Source organism: Vulpes vulpes, chromosome 1 (assembly GCF_048418805.1).
Source record: "Vulpes vulpes isolate BD-2025 chromosome 1, VulVul3, whole genome shotgun sequence".
Classification (NCBI taxonomy): Eukaryota; Metazoa; Chordata; class Mammalia; order Carnivora; family Canidae; genus Vulpes; species Vulpes vulpes.
Window position 1 is genome coordinate 43,225,189 of NC_132780.1, and position 22,670 is coordinate 43,247,858.

At 39.3% G+C, this 22,670-nt stretch overlaps 2 pseudogenes; one reads left to right on the plus strand and one right to left on the minus strand.

Annotated features, from left to right (window-relative positions):
• Nucleotides 1–15,499: 15,499 nt before the first annotated feature.
• Nucleotides 15,500–22,670, minus strand: part of LOC112911316 (creatine kinase B-type pseudogene) — a 47,585-nt pseudogene continuing 40,414 nt past the window's right edge.
• LOC112911320 (alpha-enolase pseudogene) lies at nucleotides 20,111–21,515 on the plus strand (annotated as a pseudogene).

Sequence of the window (22,670 nt, forward strand, 5' to 3'; positions counted from 1 at the left end):
AAGGGACTATCTCAATGCCACAGTCAAGAACAGTCTAGAAGGAGTGTGCATGTCTGAGAGCAGCTCAACCAGCCCATAGATGTATAGAGTTTACTCCAGGCAGCCCAGATGTCAGATCTCTGGAATATTGTTAATTTCAGGTTTCACGTGCTTGGAATGGTTTAGCGTTTTAATGAGACCAGTAAGGCCGTACTGCAGTGGAGAGGTATTATTGGAACTATAGTCAAGGGTGGCCAGGAAATGAGGCACTGGCAAATGGTGAGTTGAGTGATGACTTCATTTGGAAATTACTGATTTAGAGGTTTTTTGTTTTTTTGTTTTTTTAAATGACTTCCTACGATCAGCAAATTCTTGTTCCTTTTATTTTCTTCTGGAAGCCAATGAAGCAGAAGATTACTCTTCTCCACAATTCCTACCAGGGAACAAATTAAACAAATGAAAGAATGGCAATAATTTGAATGATTAATATTTGGAAGAAGTGATTTACAGGTACTGATTCCTTGGAACCAGAGAGAAAATTCGAAAGGAAATTATAATGCTTTGTCAGATCAAGAAACTTGGTCTTATTGTATGCATGCTGTAGTCCTTGTGAGGTGCTTCTGTGCCTATTGGATAATAGATGGAAAACAGTCCTACAGATGTGCACACCCTACAGAAGGAGCAAAGTATGCTTATACATGTAGCAATGTGGTTCTTATTAGACTATTATATTTGCCTGACTTCTTGGGGAAATTTGGGGCAAGGCTTTACCTATACTATTCTGTCACTTTAAGGCTACTTAAAATTTGAAGACAGCAGGAGACCGATAAGAATCTGGAGAGGGGAAATAGGAATACATATGTGATAGAAGTGGCAGGGCAAGGATGGAGCAATATTTAAAGGTTAGTAGGAAAATGGAACAAATACTTGGTAAGGATTACTCAACATGGACCATGAGAGAAAGTAAAGGAATGGAGAGAGGTAACTAGTTTGAACCAAAAACATTGCCTCCTGGAGCTTTTTGATTAATATTGTGACTTATGGGAACTTACTAAATTTTTTTTTTGTCTGGGTAGCTCTTGATCAAGATATTTTTTATTAGATTATCAAAGTGTGTGTAGTAGCCCTATTCTGCTATTTGTCACTAGTTTGGTATTTGATGGCCTTGGAATAAAAATAAAACTATATTCTTTCATCTTATCTGAGAATGAATAGTAGAGCATTTTAGATAGAGATTATATTTTCATGTTAATGTCATGGATATAAAAACTTTCAAAAAGGAATCTGTTCCAAAGAATCCCACTTAACTTCTATTTGCCTACAAGAAGCTCTATGTATCGAGATAGAGCTGCACCTAAAATAGATATGGCCATTTTAAAGAAGATATAAAATGTCTTCATGTTCTGAGAATAAAGAGACTTAAAAGGATCTTCATGGTCTCAGCAGAGAGAGCGAGCTGGCCAAATTGAGTTACAGAAAGATAGGTGATACACTCAGGAGCTTTAGTTGGATTAAATTCACAACACCCAACAAATTACATCTTCAGGAGAAGAGCGAGGGTCAATGAGCCCTCTAAGAACATTCCAAGCACACATTTTCATACTCATATTCTGACCATAGGTACATCTAAAATTGAAATTTTAGTTTTGCCCCATCATTTTTTGATAATTCACACCTATGAGATGCAGAAAGCAGTCAACCTCTAGGGTCACCTTTTTACATTGAAGTGTCTACAGATCACTCTTTTCCTCAGACTTACTTCAGCATTTTCAATTTATATTGTTAATATTTTATTTACTGATTAGTTACTATCATCTTTGGGGGATGGTCTTAGATTTTTGGGGGAATCATCTTAGATTGTCCAGACTTTAATTCCAACACTCTTGAATTTTAATCATTTGGTATATAATAGCACCAATCTATGATACAGACTGGATATAAAACCAAAATATAGGGAACAGGCTGAGTTGCAATTGGAAAGCCATCCAAAAGGTGGGTAAGAATATCCAGCCTTTTCTCTTAAAATGTGGAACCCTATCTACTTCACTCTGAAAACTTTCCTAGATTCCTCTGTATAGCCATGTTTGCCCAACTTGGACCATGCTTCCTGGCCGAAATAAAACACTTAGAGTGATCTAGTCATATTTTTGTTGTTGTTGTTGTTTTGTCGGTTTTTTTTTTACTACCTAAAACTTAAGTTTTAAAACGTGACTATTTTTTGCAGTTTTAAGAATGATAGGAGAACCTACTGAATGTCAGAACATTCTCCTTTCGATTATAAAAAAGAATTTATTCACTTCCTCTGTCCGTATAATATTTATCTGAACACATTTCTATATTATGAATGAGTTCCCAAATATATTTGAGTAATGCTAATTGACTATTCAATTAAAACTTACAACTCTACTTTCTCATGAAGAACTCAACACCTGCAAAGCTCACATCAGAAACCAGTGTCTCTCTCAGTGTTGACAATAATATTAGTATGAAACATCTTTCAGATACTCTCATTTCTTTCCTGCACATAATATAAAGCCTATCATCAACTCAGCCTCTAAGTAAACATAGCAATATGTGGTCTCAACATGGGAGCCATTCATCGCTTTAAAGACAGTGTCAATTATTGCTTAAATATTCAAAACTGACTGCATCCCAACAGTCAGCAGCAGCACATTTACTCAGCAATGACACTTTTATGTAATGTGAAGGTTTAAAAAAAACCTGCTGTTCTCATCTATTCATATGTATTAGATCTTTTTCAAAACTCACATTTGTATCCAGAAGATACAAAGGACTTACAAAATTTAATATCAAAAAACCAAATTACCCAATTACAAAATGGGCAGAGGACCTGAATAGACATTTTTCCAAAGAAGGCATACAGATAGCCAAAAGGCATATGAAAAAATGCACAACATCACTAAGCATCAGGGAACTACAAATCAAAACCACAGTATCACCTCACACCTGTCAGATTGGCTAGTATCAAAAAGGCAAAAAATAATAAGGGAAGATGTAGAGAAAAAAACAAACCTTGGTACACAGTAGCTGGGAACATAAATTGGTGTAGCCACTATAGAAAGCAGTATGGAAGTTCCTTAGGGGGAAAAAATTACCATATAATCCAGCAATTCTACTGGATATTTATCCAAGGAAAATGAAAACACTAATCTGAAGAGATATGTGAATATGTATGTTCACTGCAGCATTATTTGTAATAGCCAAGATACGGAAGCAACCTACCTGTCCATTCATTGATGAATGGATAAAGAAGATGTGGCACACACAGCACACAAACACAGAAACACCATATGAAATACTACTCAGCCATAAAAAAAGAATGGAACCGTACCATTCGTGACAACACGGATGGACCTAGAGGGTATTATACTAAGTGAAATAAGTCAGACAGAGAAAGATGCATACCATATGATTTTGTTTATATGTGCAATCCATAAAACAAAACAAATGAACAAACAAAACAAAAACAGACTTCTAGATACAGGAAACAAATGGCTGGCTACCAGGGAGAGAGGGGTTGGGAGGCAGGGATAATAAGTGAAGGGGATAGGAAAAAAAACTCACATTCATACTCACTTAGCACACCCAAGTAAGTCTGAATTATATTGTTACTTTATAATAGTTTTAGGTGTAGCAGGACCCTAGCTCTGGATAGATAATGAGCATTATGTACAAAAGAGGTAGAGTTCTAACCTGTATTGTTTTTCTTGAAGATGCCCTAGATTAAGAGCCACTCTGAGCTCAGTTAAACTGTGGTAAGCTGTCTCTAATTGCAGAAACCTACTTGACATTATTATTGTTATTTGTAATTTCCCTCTTGCATATGTTCAGCCAAATCACTTCCTTAATGACTTTCAGTGATGCTTTGTCCTGAGCCATGTTTTTTTCCCCAAGACAGTGATGATTGTTTACCACTGTACCTATTTATTTCTATTTATTTCTCCCACACATGTGCCCAAATCCCATTGTTTTTGATATATACTGTCTAAAGATAATGGAGCAAAGATGAGGTTGTGCTTTGGTTTGTTGGACTAATCTGAAATAGCTCAGAAATACTCTCCAGCTTAGGCTGTATTAGCCCAGTCAGAAATGGTGGAATTCAGTTTGAGAGTTCTTTCTTACCAATAGTTGTGAGATCTAACATTTAATGTGCTGTACTGGGGAAAGGGACATCCCAGGGTGGACAGGCCATTGCATCTCTTAACCTCCATGCAACTGATACCCCCTTGCTTATTGCACACTCCTTACCAAATGATATTTCAAGGCCAGTATTTTGGAATGAAGAGGTAATCTGTGAACCAGCCCCATGGAGAATATATCTAGATTTCCACTGCCTTTTACAACAGTTCTGAAGGTATAGAAATGTTCCCCACCCCTGCTGGTGCTCTCAGCTCCTGCATGAGTCTCTGGTTTGCCAGTGATCCTCTGTACTGGCCCCATCTTGGGACTTGCATGCTTCAGATACAAGCCACATTTTCTTCTTCTTTTTTTTTTTTTTAAGATTTTATTTATTTGAGAGAGAGAAAGCAGAGCAAAAGAGAGAGAGAGAGAGCATGGGCAGGGAGAAGGGGCAGAGGGAGAGAGAGAAGCAGAGTCCCCATTGAGCAGGGAGTTCCTTGCAGGTCTTGATCCCAGGAGCCTGGGATCATGACCTGAACCAAAGTCTGTGCTTAACCGACTGAGCCACCCAGATGCCCCTCACACCACATTTTCAACATTATTCCCTTGTCTTTTGAATTATTTTCTTACACTGTTTCCTTATACAGTAACACATTAACACTCCATGACTGTAACTTGAGCATGGCTGTCTATATAATTTATTTTTAAAATGGGCTGACTGGAATTACCAAGAGGAAGAAGCACACAGCCTATATATGAATAAATTACTTTTGTAATAAAATCATCCAAAGTATAAATAATTACTGAACAAATTTCTAGGATCTCAAGGCCTCCATGAGGAAAAGCATTGTAATCATTATTTGGACATCACAATAAATAGAGAGGACATTTGGTACAACTATAAAATTAAAGAATCTGTTATCTATAATTTTAAGCTTTCCTTGTCCACAATAGCAGAGCTTTGGTTTTGAATTTTCCTACACAATTTGACCTTTGCTCTGATCTATAAGATTATGCCCAAACACCAAAACCTAAAATTTCTCAAACAAGAGAACTTGCAAGAGCAAGCAATATTTATATGAGCAACTAAACTTTCTGCTGCAAACCAATGAATAAAGAGCCACCAAGAATGTTGACATTTTGCATTATTTATGAACTTTTAATAAATTTCAACCTATTGAATAAATTATCTGAGGTGATAAAGCTGTGATTTTAGCTCAACAGAATATTTCTAACACAGCTACCCTTCTCTGCAATAACTGAAACTGTACAAATACTGATTGATCATCTGTATAGAAAATATTCTGGAATATGTTTTAGAATTAAAAGGATGAAATTTGGGCTGTAATTTTGGTAACTGAGTCTAGATGAATGTATAATGGGCTCAAAGCATTCGCTTTGCATTTACAAGTTAAGTAGGAGGTGAAGAGATTTTGCATACAGTTTTGCATGATGATGATTTGACCAAACAGGCTAATTTCTGTCGATGCTGTTTTAAACTGACAAGGAGAGCACGGCCCCAAAGTGTTGGTGAGTCTGCAATTATTCTTGTAGGCCTAGTACCAGAATTGAATGTATCTGGCACTCAATTTACCAAAGGAATCATTTATATACTATTGTCCTTCTTTTTATAAAATTTTCCCCTCTGTATCACTTTTGTTTGTGTTTACTCGATACTTTTAAATTAATTCACATTTTTATTTGAATTTGTTTTCTCAGGAAACTTTGCCATTTTCATGAATCAAAAACCAGTAACTTTATGCCATAACAAGTAGGTGACTGTAAAACAAACAATGGAAACAAAACAATGTTATTAAATTTTAGTTAGATAATGATGCTTAACAGAGACTTTTAGCCTGACGTGCATCTCTGTTACAAAGGAAAAAAATAAGTTTTAGAGAACTGTTTAAGACCTACCAGTGTTCAGCTGTAAAAAAAAAAAAAAAAAAAAAAAAAAAAAAAAAAGACCTACCAGTGTTGAACTGAAACTTTTCTCCTTGGGGTAATCAAGACTAAATGATAACTGGAAATACTTGTCTAACATGTAATTTAATATTAGCCAAAATTATCTGCACAGTTTGAGTACCATACTATGAGGTAATGGGAGACACTCACCCGCTAGGTGCTATGTTACATAGGACTGTGTTCAGTAGCGATAGTGATAATTCAACTCTAATGCCTTAATCAAATAGGTGTTTTTATTTATTTGTTCTCACATCAAACGAAATCTGGATGTAGTGTGTAGGGATAGGACAGGTGCCTGAGAAAGTCATCAATGATCCAGCTTCCTTCTAGCTCTCTGCTCTGCCACCTTAGCCTTGCAACTGTCCTCCACAGAGAAAGACAAAAAGCAAAAGGCAAAGAGCAGCCAGCCAAGTTTTTCTTTTCAGCATGAAAAATATATATAACTTATTCTTCAAGTAGATTTCCATCTCACAGAATATACAACACAGCTAAGTCTTTTCCTGCTCATTTGCTCTCTAAACAAAACTGGGGTCCTATTAATAGAGATAAAGGGACAAAGCAGTATCTGGCAATGACCACACTAAACTTTTCCCCCTTGGACTCACAAATTATTATCTTCGATACATTTTACTATTTAGAGAAATTTGTGCCAGTTAGTACTCAGGGTCACAGGACAATATTATCACTGGGCACCATCACTGACTCTACACTCCCATTGCTGGGTGCCATAACGCAAGAATGGATTACCTAGATGACAATGTAAGCTACCAAGAAACCTGAGTTGAATGTGCCCTGGATATCTTATGCCCTAGTCAATTGCTACCACAATTAGGTCAGTAGTCATTCTCTGTATAGTTTTCTTCCTTTTCTCTCTCTCATATTTACATTATTGTTATAAGCATACATAACAATTCTACCTAAAATGAGTCAGTGATATCAGCAAAAATGAAATATATTTTGTTAATCTTATTAAATGTAAATCTTAGTAAATGTCTCAGTCCTTTATAGTGTTGGTTTGTTTGTTCAGACATAGCCACCATATACATATACATATACATATATGATACACATATATACATATACATATGATACATACATATTTATAGGGGCAGCTACATACTTTCCTTTTATAAATATAAATATATATATAAATATTATAAATATATAATTATAAATATATAAAATATATATAATATTGTAAATATATATAATTATAAATAAATAAATAAATATATAAATATATAAATAAATAAATAAATATATATATATATATATATATATATATATATATATATATATATATTCCCACCCCTAATGTTTTGTGGTCATTCATTGTAACTGCATTCTGGTATCATCTGCTGACATGAGTGATTTATCTCACTCAAATGCACAGAACAATATCCCTTCCAAAGCAGTTTGAATACCTTAGAAAAAAAGAAAATACAATTGAGAAAAATTGTGGTTCCCATGAGTCTAAGGTTTTAGGAACCTCTCTTATGTTTTCCATTTTTCTGCAAAATCTAAGGCTTAATGTGAATAATCATCGTGGTTACATTTTATCCAGAGAGATTACATAGCTGTCAAGTTACGACCTCCCCAAGTCTATGGTAGTAGAATGAAATGCAGCAGAAAAACAATTGATTTGATAAATCAAGGCTTCCCATTTTTGTCTAAACTAATCAGAAAATCTGTGTAGAAGTGAGTTTTAAAAATTGCAGTTTTCCTAATGCATGCCTTAGATCTTTGCTTTGTTAGCCTATATCTGACTTCATGTTAATAATAGATGATGTTTTTATTATGCTTGAGAGATTCAAAAGTATTTTCCCTTACATAATATCTTATTTGATTCTAATTTTTATAAAGTCAGTGGAAAATATATTATCATCTACATTTTATAGATAAAATTGAAAGTGTTTAAATGTCAAGTGTAGAGCTTGTGTTTGGTATTTTGGTTCAGTGGCTTTCCCAGACCATTGGAAACATTTCCTTTTCCTTAATAGAAAGCAGTCTGAATTGTTATAGATATTGACACTGAGCATAAGGTCCCAGGACTAGATACTTCACTGTTACAAGTCCCCTGTACAATGGATAAATCTGCCATGTTCCAGCATGAAGACAAGCACCTCTCTTTGCTAACTTGGGAGATAAGATTTGAAAAAATGAAGTCCAGTAGGAGGAGGAACAAAAGTTGTTTTGTTTTGTTTTGTTTTTTAAATCCTTATGGTTTATAACTTTGGGCATCTTTTTTAAGTAGATTTTTTCCTATCCTGAAATCTTGAAGAGATGCTTCTATATTTTTCTAAGAGTTTTCCAATTTTGTTGGAAATTATTCTTTCATTTATGTTCTTTAAATAACTTGGTTATTTACTTTTATGAATGATGTTAAGGTAGGGATCAATTGTCTTGGACTATTTATTGAAGTATCAATCTTCTCTTTACTACCTCTGCCATATACTATTTCTGTATACATATGGATCTGCCTCTGGATCATCAAGGAGACCAGTGTGGCTGGAGCAATTTACATGGCATTGGTCCAGATGTAAAAGTTTACATCAGTGCTATACTATTAATTTTCAGACTTTATGATAAGTCTTGATATTTGGTAAGGTACTCCAGTGTTTAGAGGTTGGAGGTATCAGAGAATATGAGAAGTATAAAGTTTGGTTGAATTATGAAGTAAAAGAAGAATGATGATCTAGGAATGAGTTGAAGAAAATAAGCTCACCTGAAGTATTGCAATAATGTACTAGTCTTCTAGTATGTGTTAAGAAACTCCTCTTATCAAATTCACCAATGACTCCCCAACTCATTTAAAATAAGTCCAAAAATTCTTAACATGACCTACACAGTCTCAGGCAACACTAATTCTGACCTCATTACCTATCACTCTTCACTTTTGACAATCTGCTTCAACCATGCTGACCTCATTTCAGTTCCTCAAACATGGTAGCCATAGTTCTACTGCAGGGCCTTTGCACATGCTCTGCATGGAAACCTTCTCTGTCAGATGGATATTGTCATTGTTTATTTTATTTTTAGCTCTGTTAGAAAGGCATCTTGCTACAGAGTCTTCAGACTACAGAGCACTTTATCCATCTTCAGTCTTTAACCCTATATTGTGCTTTATTTTTTTCATGGCATTTAATGCCCTTAGAAATGCTACACATTTATTTTCTTGTGGTCTGATCTTCTTCTCCTCCCACGATTTGTATGCCCCATTTTAGGAAGGCCTCTGTCTCTTACTTCACTGCTATAGCCCAGAAAGTTAGAATACCACCTTCTTCATTGCAGTGAAGTTAATACAATTTATTTTGTTGACTTCATCAGTCAATATAATTTAAATAGAGAGAGAGAAGGAGAAAATGCCATTTATCTTAAAAAAAAAAAAAACAGTTCAGGACTCATGGAGGAAGTGTAGCAAAAATCATCAACTTTGGTGTCAGAACAGGAATTTGAAATGCTACTCAAAGACTTATTTTATTCGGAGTTATTTTATGCCTTGATCTTATCTATTCTATAATACCAACCTCATAAGATTAACTTGATAATTAAATGCCATACTTTATGTGAGGTAAGTGTTGCATAAATAGTAGTGTGGCTTCCTTAATTTGTGTTACTTTTTTCTTTAACTGAGGGGTGCAGTTGGTTGAGCATGGGACTCTTGGTTTTGGCTCAGGTCATGATCTCAGGCTCATGGGATTTAGCCCAGTGTTGGGCTCTCCCCTTAGCAGAGTCTGCTTGGGACTCTCTCTCCCTATTCCTATGCCTGTCCCCGTCCCCCCCCCCCCCCCACACACACACTTGCTCTCTCTCTCTCATGAATAGGTAAATATTAAAAAAAAAAAAAAGGTAAAACCTAAAAAGACTTGGAACCAGATGAAAGGACAGCAATGTAATTAATCTGGTCTTACTAGGACAATTTATAGTATATTTGGTGTGTTCAGTTTTCTGAAAAGGAAGGCACAATGTAGCTAATAGTCATAGAGAATTGGAAATGTGCCAATAATTTTACTTATAGATTCTTCTTTATTCTCTCTGAATTTTATAAGTTATATAATCCTTCTATTTTACAAATGAGAATACTGATCATCAAAGGGATTAAATAACTTGTTCGAAGCCTCTCAGATAGAAGCAGAAGAGCAGATTTCCATTTAAGATTTTGCCCAACATCTCCACTCATCCTTTTTCACTGTGATGTGTCTTCAATACAGTAACAAGAAGGAACTAATAAGGTATTTAGCATCTCTGCTCTAATAGCTGGAATAAATTGAACCAGACAATGGTTATTAAAACCAATGACAAAGATCTGATACCACCAGTAAGTGAGAGAACAGTGACTCAGTTTTTAAAAGGGCAGCACTCAAAAATTCAACCGTAAGAATTTTTGTCTCTTTACATCCTTATACTCTTTATTTCCTAAAAAGAAAATGAAACTTATATATTTTTAAGTCTAAAAACCTATTTCTATTTAAAAGGAAATTAGAAATAATAATAAATGAAGCAACATGTTTTTATGTTGCTTACACAAAAAGCAGTTCTAAGATATAAAAGAACATTCAATACAATTTTTTGGGGGGGTCACAGGATAAAGTCTGTATGTTCTTTCCCAAGAGACCTGATTTCGTCTCTTTTACAATAAATCAGTAAATTTGTCATAATCTGGCCTCTTTGTAGACTTCTTAGATTGGTTCCTACTCCTTCTAGGAGCTGCTTCCTTCTGCTGGGAAGCTGCTTATTTTAACCAACCACTTCATCTCCAATACGCAAATAGATTATTTCTTTAGATAATCTGCTCTGCTCTGATTATATGCTAGTCTTGCTGGCTAGGAGTGATGATGATGATGATGATGGCAATGCTGATAATGATGGTAACAACAACAATAACAAATAAGGAGAAAAGACATTTAGTACTTACTTTCTAAAAGGAACCCCTAAAAGCACTTTGCATGTATCAACTAATGTAACCTCAAAACAACAACATGATATAGGTGCTATTATTTTCATCTTCATTTTAGAGCTGAGAAAACAGGCACAAGAAGATTAAGTAAGTTTCCCAGGTGCACACAACCAGAAGGAGTGGGACATGAACTCACACAAGACACCCTAGGATTGCTGCCTATGCTCTCATCCACAAAGCCAGACTGTTGCATGAAGATGGCTGTACATCTTTGACAGGGTCTGATCTGATTCCTGTTAATTTTGCTGTTTCAGTACTCAGAGGGCAATTTTATTATGAAGAGGGTAGACAGAGGCTCAACTTCTCATAGGTGCCAAATACCGACAATTTAATGACCAAATTTTCAGAGGCATATAGTCGGCGCAAGTGATGCATTAATGGATGTTTGTGTCAATTTCAAGGTTAAAAGACTGTTTAGAACTCTGCATAATTTGGTTTAGAAGCATAAAATGTGAGGATATTTTGGACATTTTGTTGGTTTGTGGAACAAGGCGTGAGAGTGATCGAGATTAGAAAGTCTTTCTCTATATGTATGGAGAGAAAGAGACCGAGACAGAGAGACAGAGAAAGTCCATACCTGAAATAAATCTGCCATCCCTGAGCTGCCCTAAAAGTCTGGCAACTGATCCTAATTAAAGGTAAAATACCATAGGAGAATTAAGAAAACTTTTTAGTGTATATCCTGAAATCTCAGCCATTGTTGTGTGATAGAACTTTGTTTACATGATCCCCCAATCATAGCAATATAAAAACTTTGTATTATATTTTTTAGTGAAGTTTCATTTTAGTATTTCTTATACTTTGTTTTTCCCTAAGGGAAAGAAAAAGGAAAGAAAATGAAGGGGCACCTTTTATTCCTATAGTATCCTAACAGAATTTCCCTATTAAGTTATGTGGAATTGAAATTATATTTGCCCAAAGAAAATTGAAGAAAATGCAAAATTCATTACAAAGAATGTGAATATTAAAAACTGAAATAATGATACTAACCTGGAATGCAGAAACCATGAACCTCATAATCATTAATTTCCTGTGTTTCAGATGGTATTTGTTATTGCCTTTCTGAGGCAGAGCCTCATGAGACACAGTGATAGAGCTGACTGATTAGTCTTTCTGAATGGTTTACATGTAAACCTCTTCCTTCAGTTTAGGTCTATCATTACTGTTTATGGAGCCAATTTTTCTCTCCCTTTTGGCTTTAGGTTTGTTTTTTACCCTAAAACCCATTGTATCAAGTATATTCTTAATTGTTACCTGCCATGTTGATCTTTTTGTGGTTGATTTCAAGTATTTCCATCAATGGACATGGAGTTTTTTGGGAAAATGCCTAAACTCTGTGATTATGGAGAAGGTTAGAGCATTTTCCTTTAAATAAAACTCTTTCAGTTCTATAATCTTTCAACTTCCTAATTTCACCCCTAAATAAAAAGTGTATCAGTGTATAATGTATCACACTAGTTTATGGTGGGTTTAGGAATATACTCACTTTCTTAATCAAATATGAGCCCCCAAATTATGTATGTCTAAGTAATATTCCTCAGATCTATCATAGTGCCAAAGTTTCCAAGTTATAATTAAAAGTTAATATAATTATCTTTTATCAAAGTTAATTTTAAGAGATGACTTAATATAACAAATTTTCAAATTGTTGGAGGCTTTATTTTCAAAGTTACAACTTATTATATGATTTCAGTTTCTGTTTTTGAAGATATAAAGAATTAAGACAAAAATTGTCAAAAAAAAATTGTCTCTCCTGTTAAGCCTTTTGACCAAGGTATCATTTTCCCCTAAGACATAGCTGTACAGGGATACCTGGGTGGCGCAGCGGTTTGGTGCCTGCCTTTGGCCCAGGGCACGATCCTGGAGACCCGGGATTGAATCCCACATCGGGCTCCCGGTGCATGGAGCCTACTTCTCCCTCTGCCTGTGTCTCTGCCTCTCTCTCTCTCTCTCTCTCTCTCTCTGTGACTATCATAAATAAATAAATCTAAAAAAAGACATAGCTGTACAATTCCTTAATAGGAATATTCCAAGTCATAGAATATTGGAAAGTCCTCTCTATGGTGTTGGATATTTCTAGGAATATCTGTTTTCATCATACGCCTATATACAATTCTTCTAATATCATCTTTCTTATACTCTGCATAGTTAGAAACAATAACGTTTTTACTGTTTCCTTAAAAAAAGCTTTTCTTGAATTTTAGTAACTTTTATTCAAAATTTTAAAGGTCATAGAAATGGTTTAAATTATGCTGACAAAGCCTTTTTAATCTTATTGTCTTACCCTTTCACCCTAGGTGGCTTCAAGAGCTCCAGATTTTTTTTTCTGTTATGGGGAGAAATTTAGCTTTGCATGTTTTTTATTCCCTAATATGAATGACCCAGCCTATCAACATGTTCTATAGAACAAAAGACTTTCCATTATTAGAGTTTCACTTTTGTCAAAAGGAATTGAAGTTACAGATCCTAAATTATTTTTCTTCCTGTTGCTCATAATGCTTATTTTTATTATATATTTAGAACTATGTGATCTGGGATGCCTGAGTGGCTTAGCGGCTAAGCATCTGCCTTGGGTTCAGAGTGTGATCCCAGGATCCTGGGATGGAGTCCCATATCGGGCTCCCTTCAGGGAGCCTGCTTCTCCCTCTGCCTATGTCTCTGCCTCTCTCTGTGTGTCTCTCATGAATAAATAAATAAAATCTTAAAAAAAAAAAACGAACTATGTAATCAAACTAGTTCTCCTTTTGTCTTTGATTTTCAGAAAGCTCAAAGCTAAATAAATAGATTTCTCAATCCATGCTTGTATTTTCATCTTCATCCTGCTTTATTTCAAGATTCCTATGGTTTTGTCTCATCTAAATTGCTTTATTTTTAAAAAATTTTTTAAAGATTTGAGTTATTTTAGAGATAGAGCATGAGTGTGAGTGGGGGTGGGGGTGGGGGAGGAGCAGAGGAAGGGACAAGCAGATTCCATGCAGAGCACAGAGCCAGACAGGGAACTCAGTCCCCTAACCCCAAGATCATAACCTGAGCTAAAACTAAGAGTCAGTCACTTAACCAATTGAGCCACCCAGGTACCCCTAAATTGCTTTATTTTTATTTTAAGTGGCTCAACTACTTTTTAAAAAGTAACAAGTTATTAATAATTTTCTCTTGTTTTCATGTATATGAACATATTCATACATACTTTTTCATGTATAAGCATATAGGTGTACATATATGTGTGTATATATATATGTTGGAATACACATATATTCCAAGAACTTTTTCAATCTCTCTCATATAGGTTTAAATGCTATCCATGCTATCTTATCACTGTGAATCCTTTTGTGCTATTTCAGTTACCATTTTGGGAGCATTTTGTAAAAAGTATTTAGAAGCTCAATGTGACACCTGGTGAATAGGTGAACTCAGATTCATTAAAGAATCTTCTCCCGGAGCTTCCAAGGCCCATTACACTTCTTAGTTGGATAAAATGACTTATGGTCAAGATCAGATTTAAGAAAGTAGTCTTCTGGAGAGTGACACCAGCAAGATGGTGGAATAGGAGTTTTCTACCCTCTTCCCCACAAAACCAAAACCAAAACCAAAACCAAAACCAAAACCAAACCAAACCAAACCAAAACAAAAACAAACAAACAAACAAACAAAAACCCACTGATTTTGACAATCATCCACCCAGAAGAGTAATTTTGTCGGAGTGAAAGAGTCCATCAGAAAAGTTCTAGTATACCACTGGAGCAAAAAAGTCTGAGATTAGACATTTAATAGGGTAAGAGGAACAGTTTCACTTTACTTCCACCACCCATACCCCAAAGTGGCACAGCTCAGGGCCAAGACAGATGCTTTGACCTATGATTACTCCCATAGGGGAAAGTGAGAGTGTGTGAGTGAATGCCTGGCTTCCCAGGTGTGTGCGATGCTGCCAAAGAGGCCCAATTCTTTCTCACCTGATTCAGAATATTAAGGTTATCCACATGACTGAAAGGCAGGGAAAGGCTGGGAGTACAGCAGGCGAGGCTCAGAATTCATCATACAAGTGGACTGTACTGTTTCATGCACTCCATGAGGAAGCCTGCCCATCAGCTGTTAGGGATACCTCACCAACAGACTGCCCCCTATCAAATGGCTCACAGGCATACCCAGTGTTCTGCATCTCTCACTCCCACCTATACACATATCCCATGGTTGGATCCCTGTGCAGACCCCAGAGGGCAATGAATATGAATCTTTGTGACAGGTAGTGAGCATGCACAAAAGGTTGGCCCAACCCAATGGGATTGGGAGAAAACACACAAATTTGAGCATTCTGCACACCCTAGAGTAAGTAAACAGGATACTGTCAGCATCCACACTGGCTTTGTAGGATCAAGAGAAGTACACTCTTAAGAGTCACCCTATCCCCACCCAGTGGGAACAAGAAGTGTGAAGCAGGAGACTGGAGGAAGTGACTGCCTCTTTATTTATTTTTATTTTATTTATTTTTATTTTTTGGAGACTGGTAGCAGGTGGAAACCCTAGTTTATTTCAGCATCAGTAGCATCTTAGCCACCACAAAAATAAACTCTACCAAGGGCAACAGAAGTCTCTACAGTGGGGCTAAGGGCTCAGCCACCAAGTGGCGAACATCAGAGGGGTACATGGCGGGCACTGCCCGGGCAATAAGGTAGGAAGCAGCGGAGGGCTGGTGGTGGTGGCAGATGCGGGTTGGGGCCTTCTTGGCAGGCACGAGGTCATCAATGGCCTGGCCCTGCTCCAGCCGCTGCTCCATCTGGATGAGCAGCTTCACACCATCCACCGCCATGTGTACCAGCTCCACCTCTGAGAAGCCCAGGCGGTCTGCGTTAGAGACATCAAAGACGCCACCCACAGCAGCTGTGTCCACACCACCTGTGCCTCCTTTCTGAAGCCGCAGGCACTTGAGCACTTCCGGGAACTTCTCGTGCTTGCCCAGGTGGGGCAGCTTGATGTGCACACCTGCCCGCAGGCCTGTGCCCAGGTTGGATGGGCAGGTGAGGATGTAGCCCAGGTGAGGGTTCCACATGAATTCGTAATTCTTTGACTTGAAAAGTGTTTCAATCTGGGCGAGGCCGGTGTGAACACCTCCTTCATGTTGCCCCCTTTCTGCATGGAGATGACCCGCAGATGGTCTTCCTCGTTGATCCACACCAGGAAGGTCTTATTGTCACTGTGTCAGATGCCGCGGGCATACGGCCAGTCGTGGGCCATGCCCGAGGCCAGGAGCAGGGGCGACACGGGCTCATGGAAGAGGAAGTGGTCGTCGATGAGCTGCTGCTGCTCCTCCTGGGTCATGCTCTTGAGCGCGCAGTACCGGCCGGCCAGGTCACCGGCCAGGCTCCACGGAGCTTCCACCGCGAGCTGCTGGATGGCACAGCGCTCCCCGCGGCCGCAGTGCGGGGGAGGCAGAAGGCGCGGATGCCGCGACCCGTGCGCACCCGCCAGCTCAGCACATAGTTGGGGTCCGGGTCGTCGCTGCCCTGCAGGTTGTCGAGGTTGAGGTCGGTCTTGTGCTCGTCGCTGGGCTTGTAGCCGCCGTGCCGGTCCTCGAGGATGGGGTCAAAGAGCTCCTTGCACACGTCATAGGACTCTTCGTCGCCTGCCACGCAGCCCATGGTCATGATGTAGGGGTGGCCCAGGTTGTCCATGCCAGTCTGGGTGATGTCGCCCAGAGGAGAGCCACTGGGCGTGCTCTTGGCGCGCAGCTCCAGGTAGAGCTGGGGGGTCCGCACCCTGGCCATGTGGTTGTTGTGGCCGCTGAGGTCCGGGAGCTCATCCTCGGCGGGAAGCGGAGCTTCAACGTGTGGTGGCTGTTGGAGGAGGGCGGCTGCAGCGGCCGGTGGCAGGCGGCCACGCGGGGAAGGGGCAGTCGGTCTGTCGGCAGCTCGGGGCGCGGTGCAGGCGAACTGACTGCCTCTATAAATGTGAAGATAGCAATGTCAGATTTCAAGGAGCATGAAAAATCAAGGAAACATGACACCACCAAAGGAGTACAATAATTTTTCAGTAATGCGCCCCAAAGAATTGGGAGATCTACAGTATGTCAGACATGGAATTTGAAATAGTTGTTTTAGGGCAGCCCAATGAACTACAAGAAAACACAAAAAGAGAACAAAATCAGGAAGGAGAAAATGAGAAGTTTAACAGAGAAATAGGAATAATAAGAAAGAACCAAATTCTGGAGCTCAATAGAATGAATGAATTGAAAAATGAAATACTATCAATATCAGGACACCTGGTGGCTCAGTGGTCAAGTGTCTGCCTTCAGCTTAGGCTGTGATCCCAGACTCCTGGGATTGAGTCCCGTATCCAGCATCCTGCAGGATCCTACAGGCATCCTGCCTCTGCCTATGTCTCTGCCTCTCTCTCTGTGTCTATCATGAATAAATAAATAAAATCTTAAAAAAAAAGAAAGAGCATCAATATCAAAACTTTTTTCAGCAACAGAAAGCATTTGTGAACTCAAAGACAAGTCATTTGAAATTATTTTGTCAGATAACAAAGGAAAAAGAATGAAAAAGTGTGAAGAAAGTCTATGTGGTTTATGGGATATCAACAAGGGAAAAAATATACATATTGTGGGAGTTCCAGAAGGAGAAGAGATGGAGAAAGGGGTAAAAAGATTACTTAAGGGGATCCCTGGGTGGCGCAGCGGTTTGGCGCCTGCCTTTGGCCCAGGGCGCGATCCTGGAGACCCAGGATCGAGTCCCACGTTGGGCTCCCGGTGCATGGAGCCTGCTTCTCCCTCTGCCTATGTCTCTGCCTCTCTCTCTCTCTCTCTGTGACTATCGTAAAAAAAAAAAAAAAAATTACTTAAAAAAATAATGTCTGAAAATTTCCCAAATCTTGGGAGAGATGTGGTCCATGTTCATGAAGCTTTCCTCCTATAAGACGAATAAACAAGGCTAGAAAGAAGTGGGAGATGAGTGGGTGGCATGATTGTAAAGTTGCATTGAAAACCTTCCTGTCTTTAGTTAGCCGTTTCTCAGAAGGGGCCATTAATAAGAGTCATTCTGCATTTCAGTGCTGCTTAAACTTAGGGGCAAGACAAAGTTCAGGGATCTGAAAAGAAGGAAAGAAGCCTGACTAAAATTTGATCAAGTCAAATGATCAGGTATTCAGCTGAGTCAACGGGGATAAACAGTTCAGCTAATCATTTATGAGATGAGACTGGAAATTTGAAAGGTCTATGTGAGGCCTTGTCATAGGCAATCAGGGGGCATCTGTGAGTCTTATCTAAGTCATATGCAGAAGGTGGTTCTTTGCAGTTAGTTGTTTCCCAGAACCCAAAAGTGTGGAGGACTTCTTAAGTATCGTTCTTTCTTCAGGATCACAGGTCTCAGTGAAATTCAACATTGTCAGGGGTTATTGGAATGTGGAATTCTCTGTAAAGATGTGGATCGGAGTTCTACTAAATTGTGGAAGCTACTATACTGCCAGAAGACCGTGAGTCTAACCTTTTAAAAATCCCCTTTGACTCATAAAACTATAAAACAACTCTTCATATCCCACATTTGCATGAGCAAGAAACAGCCAGCAGAAATTGTACGGTTTCTAAGTTGTACATTGGTCCCAATTTCCACTTCAAATATGGCCATGGAAGATACGAATGAGGAAGAACCTCAGACTGTTCTGAGCCTGAGTTCGTGGAGAATAATGAACAAGATCGAAGAGTCCTGGGCTATTTAAGGTACTACCCTCAAGGTAGGGGGCCTTTACAGTTGCTGTCAATGAAATCTGCACCACCACCCCCTCCGCTTTTTTAAAGTTTTCATTGTGAGTATCCTGCATCTGCTCTATTCTTGTCTAATGGTAAATCCATAGAAACTTGCAGATAGCTTGTTCTTTTAGATCTAAGGCTACTAGACCTTGAGAAGGCAGGTCTAGGTGATGGTAAGGACTATGCAACTCCTGGAGATCCTGGACTTTGAGTTGAATGGAGGGAGAGAAGTGGGTTGCCTCCCTTGGGTAATGGAGTGTATGTACTGTGCTTGGGAAGAAGGGTATGGATAGTTGAGAAGAGACGCTGACTGTGTCACATATGACTAGCGTTCAATCGTAGATTCTTCTGCAGAGTTTGTTTGTTGCTGGAAAGTGACTTCTCAGCTAGAGATTCTCGTTCCCACTACTCTGTTTGCATATAACTGGTCTCAAATGACTAGCAGTGACCAACAGAATGTGAATCTCTCTATACAAAGCAAAACGACTTCCTTTCCAAATATCAGAAAGTGAGCATCCCAATGTCCAAAACTTGAAAGCAAATGAAATAAAACAAGCTGCTTTGGATATATATGCTAAAGGCAGAAGTTGGGGAAAGGGGCTAATACACTAAATGTCAGTAGTTGGATTACATGCTTTAGTGACATCTCCTTTAAACAGAACCAAAACTTATACAGATGAATAAATTTAGGCTCAGGGAAGCTAATAACTTACTCAAGGTCAAAATAGAACTAAGAAGTGGAATTAATTTTCAAACTCAAATACATTTTAACACCATACTGTTTCCAGCTAAAAATTTCCAGCTATCATATACAGCATTTCTTCTCTATAATTGCCATCATCTTTATCATTGGTGTCATCATCATCATCTGATTATCATTACTATCATTATCATCCCACTTAGCATTTATGGTGTACCTATTGTATGACCAGAACTGAACTAGGTATTTGCCATGAACTATCTTTAACCCTTTATCAAGCACATTTTTATCCCACTTATAATCTACTGAGCTCCTATTATAAGCCAAGTACTATTATACTTGCTTGGCATACTTATTTCCAGGCTTCACAGCAATCCTCTGAGTTAAGTAATTATTATTCCTTTTTTCCTGAAGCAGAAACAGGTTCAGAGATATTAAAAAACCAAACAGAGTTCACACACTCTGAAATAGAGTTCCTCTTGGCTTTTTGGCATAAAGCCAAGATAGTATTCAAACTCTTCAATATGTTTGCTACATCATATTTTTTTCAGAAATCTTCCTCATATATATATTTTTAAAGATTTATTTATTGAGCTTCGGGTCCTCGGAGCATCCGGACCATGCAGCTTAACGCTCGTCCCTGGTCCCTGCGGCATCCTCTGCTTTTTCCCCGGGCAGCGCTATCGGCGGCCAGAAAGTCACCATGTCTATTCTCAAGATCCACGCCAGGGAGATCTTTGACTCTCACGGGAACCCCACTGTTGAGGTTGACCTCTACACCTCCAAAGGTCTCTTCAGAGCTGCTGTGCCCACTGGTATCTACGAGGCCCTCGAGCTCCGGGACAATGACAAGACACACTACATGGGGAAAGGTGTCTCAAAGGCTGTTGAGCACATCAATAAAACTATTGCACCTGCCCTGATTAGCAAGAAAGTGAACATTGTGGAGCAGGAAAAGATTGACAAACTGATGATCGAGATGGACGGGACAGAGAATAAATCTAAATGCTGGTGCAAACACCATTCTGGGAGTGTCCCTGGCTGTCTGCAAGGCGGGGGCTGTCGAGAAGGGGGTCCCCCTGTACCGCCACATTGCTGATTTGGCTGGCAATTCTGAAGTTATCCTGCCAGTTCCGGCTTTCAATGTCATCAACGGTGGTTCCCATGGGGCAACAAGCTGGCCATGCAGGAGTTCATGATCCTTCCCGTCGGTGCAGCGAACTTCAAGGAGGCCATGCGCATCGGAGCAGAGGTTTATCATAACCTGAAGAATGTCATCAAGAAGAAATATGGAAAAGATTCCACCAATGTGGGCAATGAAGGTGGATTTGCTCCTAATATCCTGGAGAACAAAGAAGCTCTGGAACTGCTGAAGAATGCCATCGGGAAGGCTGGCTACACCGATAAGGTGGTCATCGGCATGGACGTAGCTGCTTCCGAGTTCTTCAGGTCTGGGAAGTATGACCTGGACTTCAAGTCCCCTGATGACCCCAGCAGGTACATCACGCCTGACCAGCTGGCTGACTTCTACAAGTCCTTCATCAGGGACTACCCATTGGTGTCTATCGAAGACCCCTTCGACCAGGATGACTGGGAAGCTTGGCAGAAGTTCACTGCCAGCGCTGGAATCCAGGTGGTGGGGGACGATCTCACCGTGACCAACCCAAAGAGGATTTCCAAGGCTGTGGGCGAGAAATCGTGCAACTACCTCCTGCTTAAAGTGAACCAGATTGGCTCTGTGACCGAGTCTCTTCAGGCGTGCAAGCTGGCCCAGTCCAATGGGTGGGGCGTCATGGTGTCGCATCTCTCCAGGGAGACCGAAGATACCTTCATCGCTGACCTGGTGGTGGGACTCTGCACTGGGCAGATCAAGACGGGTGCATCATGCAGATCTGAGTGCTTGGCCAAGTACAACCAGATCCTCAGAATTGAAGAGGAACTGGGTAGCAAGGCCAAGTTCGCCAGCAGAAGCTTCAGAAACCCCCTTGCCAAGTAAGGTCCAGGTGGTGCACCCTGTGGTCCTGAGTTGGCTGTTAGACCTCTGCTCCCCCGGGGCAGCTCAAGGCCCCCAGCCCAAAGTGGCAGGGCCCTGTGCTAGTTAGCTGCCCTCTCCCTTCCCCGTGATGTTCTCAAAGCTTCCTTAGAATTGCTACAGAAACCAGACTTGACCATCTGGAACCCTGCTGGGAACCCTAGCTCTGTAAACATGTGATTGGTCCAAATCATTGCTTTCTCACCTCACTTCCACCAAGCATCTGTAGCCAGGTCTGTCTATGTAATAATCTCAAGGTGTCCACAGGCAAGATCCCCAGTGGTTTTATGTGCAGAATAAAAAGGCCTCAGTGACCCATAGAAAAAAAAAAAAGATTTATTTATTTGTTTATTCATTCATTCATTCATTCATTCATGAGAGACAGAGAGAGAGAGAGAGAGAGGCGCAGAGACATAGGCAGAGAGAGAAGCAGGTTCCATGCAGGGAACCCGATGTGGAACTTGATCCCAGGACTCAGGATCATGCCCTGGACCAAAGGCAGGCACTCAACTGCTGAGCCACCCAGGCATCCCTTTTTTATTTTTTTCCTTTCTCATCTATTGCATTATTTGATCCCCATAAGAATTCTTAATGTAGGTAATTCTGAAGATGAGAAAATGAATTGCATAGAAGTGACAGGACTCCAGCCTCAAACTGTCATGGCAGAAGTGCTGAAGCTTGAATGTGCCTCTCATTGCAGTTGCTTTCTACTCCTTCACAAGGCCTACTTTCAGTGGCAGCCTTCACCACCTGGCCAATTGTGTCCCATTGTTCAAACACAAATGAAAATGATAACCAATATATCCCATTGACCAGAAGTTGGAAGCTGAGCCTTGCTTTTCTAGTTCGGTGGAGACAATTTTCTAAAGAAGCATCATTTTACTACCTCTCAATAACAGACATAGCTTAGTTTAACTAATGCTTTTGAAGGGAGTTTTAAATTAGAGATTACTAATTTTGACCAAATGTGAGGGGTGAAAAGAAAGTAAAATTAAATATGACAAGAGGGATGTACACTTTTACTCTCACAAAAGAAACCTTATTTGCTTTTGCTATTGACTCCTACTCCTCATCACCCTAAATGATGATCCATAGAACCTGAGTGTGCCTGGGATGACCTTAGAGTATACCACTGACTAGGAGTCTAAGAATTTGGAGG